The sequence below is a fragment of the Neophocaena asiaeorientalis genome, unplaced genomic scaffold (genome assembly GCF_003031525.2).
Source record: "Neophocaena asiaeorientalis asiaeorientalis breed wild unplaced genomic scaffold, Neophocaena_asiaeorientalis_V1.1 scaffold177, whole genome shotgun sequence".
NCBI classification, from domain to species: domain Eukaryota; kingdom Metazoa; phylum Chordata; class Mammalia; order Artiodactyla; family Phocoenidae; genus Neophocaena; species Neophocaena asiaeorientalis.
In genome coordinates this window covers 22,722,232-22,726,030 of record NW_020172779.1, presented here as the reverse complement: position 1 = coordinate 22,726,030, position 3,799 = coordinate 22,722,232, and positions in this window count along the sequence as shown.

Genomic DNA, 3,799 nt, shown 5'->3' with positions numbered 1-3,799 from the left:
AAAAAAAATTTTTTTCTTTGACGATGGAAATGGTCTCAAGGGAAACAGGAATGTCACTTTAACCCTATCTTGGAACGTTGTACCGAATGCTTGCTGGAACTCTACCTCATGTGACAGGATCAGGACATGTATCTGTCCCATTTCCAGACACATATGAAATAACAAAGTTATTAAATTATTCTGAATTTGAAACAACATATTTTTACACCTAACGAATTGTAACTCATTTATCTCTTCCCTTGCAGCATCTTCATCTGTTATTTGGTTGTTAATTTCTTTCTTTTTGGTGTAATAATGAACATCAAAAGGCATATTTGAGGTGAAAGGTTAATGTGCTACTTAAACTTAATTTTACAAGCAAAAACAAAGGCCACCAGAGTGGAGTATTACAAGAATAGGACAACCACATAGTAAGGATTTGTAACATATTTATATTTGAAGTGTTCCCCGTATTTCCATTATTCTTCATGTAATGTGAAGTGAGCACAAAGGGTGGTTAAAACTTTCAGGTTGCCTGTGGAGTTATAAGAACTCTATTTGTGCTTTGCATCTATGCAAGTTCACACTGGATGTGATTTAGAAGCAGACATCCTCTTTTATATTTTAGGGTATGTCTGAATACTGGAAAAATTAATACAGTTATTGGTGAGAAGCCTGGTTATAGCCAAAATTGATGAGATTTTATTTCATTTGTCTTAGGAATGCCCACAATGCTTGTTTTTCTTGCAGGTGACTAGCAACTTTCTCCACTAAAGACTAAATACCACTTTATATGCTATAAATCACTCCAAATCATTTTAAGTCTCTTAAGTCAAAAAAAAAAAAGAAATAGGTAAGCCCAAGACTAAAAGGAAGTATTTATGGGCTTCCGTGGTGGCGCAGTGGTTGAGAGTCCGCCTGCCGATGTAGGGGACACGGGTTCGTGCCCCGGTCTGGGAAGATCCCACATGCCGTGGAGCGGCTGGGCCCGTGAGCCATGGCCGCTGAGCCTGCGCGTCCGGAGCCTGTGCTCCGCAACGGGAGAGGCCACGACGGTGAGAGGCCCGCGTACCGCAAAAAAAAAAAAAAAAGGAAGTATTCATAATAAATATATGTTTGGGGGAATTCCCTGGCGGTCCAGTGGTTAGGACTCAGCGCTTTCACTGCTGAGGGCCCGGGTTCAATCCCTGGTCGGGGAACTAAGATCCCACAAGCCGTGTGGTGCAGCCATAGCTAAATAAATAAATACATGTTTGGGAAGAGACTTTGACCTAGAATATAAAAAAGACTCTCATAAGTAAATAACACAAACCACCCAATTTTAAAATGGGCAAAAGGTGTGAACAGACACATCACAAAAAATGACACAGATGCTCAGCCTCATCATTCGGCAGGCAAATATAAATGAGAAGCATAAAGAGACATCGCTGTGCGCCACTGGAGCGGATGAGGGTTTGGAACCGTGACAACGCCGCGTGTTGGTAAGGGTGTGGACCAGTGGAACGCTGCCAGTGCAGGAGTGTAGAAGTCTTCAATGACGATGAAGAACTTTTTGGCAATTTCTCATGAAGTTAAAATTCACGCATCTTATAATCCAGCAGTTAAATTCCTAGGCATTTACCCAAGTGAAATAAAGAGGCGCGTCCAAATAAATACTTTTACGGAAACGCTCATAGCAGTTTTATTCATTACAGCCAAAGCTGGAAACCCAAATTTCCATCAACAGATGAATGAACAAGAAATGCTGCTTACGCGTACAACGTAACACTGCTCACAGAGAAAAAGAGCTGTGGAAACACAGAACCGCTCGGCTGAGTCTTTAAAACGTGCCGAAGTGAAAGACGTTTGGATTACACAGGATTACATGCCATATGAATCCGTTTATACGAAGTCCTGGAACAGGCATAACGAATCCACACTAGCAGGAAGTGGTTACTCGGGCCTGAGGTGGGACTAACCGGGAAAGGACAAAAGGGAACATTTTGGGGTGACAGACATGTTATCCTTGATCATGATGATGGTTACACAGGCGTATGGATTTGTCAAAATTCTGTACACTTAAAATAGGTGTTTTACCGTATGGCAACTGGACCTCAACCAAACAAAGTTGGTTAAAATGGGCTGGTAATATCTGCTTCTATACCATTTGAAACATCTCCAGTCATGGTGAGTTTTCCAAAAGACGGAGCACTGTGTGCTCTTTTTGAATTATTTACCCCCTCAAGGCTTCTAGGGTTGCTGGAGTTTAAGAACTCAAGATATACCCTCACGGGCAATCCATTATCACAGCATTTCGAAACTGGTTGTTTTGTTAATGTTCAGATAAAAGAAATTCAGAGGGAACAACTAACAGTTCTGCTGTGTAATAAAACTGGCCTGCTTTCGAACAGCCGTACCCAGAGAGGGATCCACCAGTCCTGCCGTTTCCCCAGATTCCCTCCCAGACCATCCCCTGCTCTAGCCGACAAATGTCTACTTATCTCTGTAGACCAGTTTGCTGTCACCTCCTCTGCGAAGCCGTCCCAGTTGCCCCATGCCAAATTAGTCACCTCCTTACCTATGCTCCTGCACAGCTGGGAACACACTTCTCTTTCAACACTTAACTCAGCGTACCGTGACCTTCCTGCCTCCCCCATCAGACTCTGGACGACTTCAGGACAGATGGTGTCTCCTTCTTCTCGGTTTCCCAGTATTTAGCACTGGTCCTTTTAGATAATTACATTTTCAAATCAATGACAAAGTGAGCCAGAGAGCAGGGAGAGGGGAAGACGTTGGCTCCATCATGGAATGGCTGAGACGGGAAAAGTCATGTAGCGCACCAGGACTGTGTGCCCTTTGAATGAATCAGAAAGATACACGGATGACTGACTGAGGACAAGCCTCCCCCAGGGCAAGCGGAGAGTCATGGACAAGCCGTGAAGGCAAAAACACAAGGGGCGCCATCTCACTCTGGCTCCTGCCTACAAGTGCTGAACGCAGTATGAGCCGAAGAGGCCAGCAGGGCCGAGAGGAAGCATTTACGACAGACCAGCAGATTACACAAAACAGCAACAGCAAAAAGAGCATCCGAAAACATATTTTAAAGCGCAGTATAGAGAGGACAAGCCAGGTACACAAGGACGGGGGTGTGCTTTGTACTGCCTTGCTCTAGACGCCAGGGACACATATATCTATCAGATACACTCACTGTGCTCCACGAGTTAACACTGTAACAAGGAAAGAGAGAGGATCTGAAACACGATTTTGACATATCAGAGTAAGCGCAGCAACAGAGGTGAAGGACCACCGAGGAACGGAAGCAGATGGGTAGCGGGCTGAGCCGAGAGTCAGCCGGGTGAGGAGAGGGAGCATTCCAACCAGGACAGAGGCAAGGAGGCAGGAGCGGCCTGGGTAAGTGGGGACGTCCAGCAGTTAGTGCTGCCGCAGTGCCAACGGTGCGGCAGGGAGTTAACTGGCGGGAGAAGAGGCCCCAGGAAGCAAAAGGCCTTCGGATGCAGGATGGGGAGATTGGAACTTATCCTAAGGACGACAGGGAACCAATTCGTGGTTTTAGATAAGAAAGGATGTTTCTCCAACTTGCCTTTCTGACAGATCAAAATATGCTAAGGAGGGGCTTCCCTGGTGGCGCAGTGGTTGAGAGCCCGCCTGCCGATGCGGGGGACGCGGGCTCGTGCCCCGGTCCGGGAGGATCCCATATGCCACGGTGCGGCTGGGCCCGTGAGCCATGGCCGCCGAGCCTGCGCGTCCGGAGCCTGTGCTCCGCAACAGGGAGAGGCCACAACAGTGAGAGGCCCGCGTACCGTAAAAACAAACAAACAAA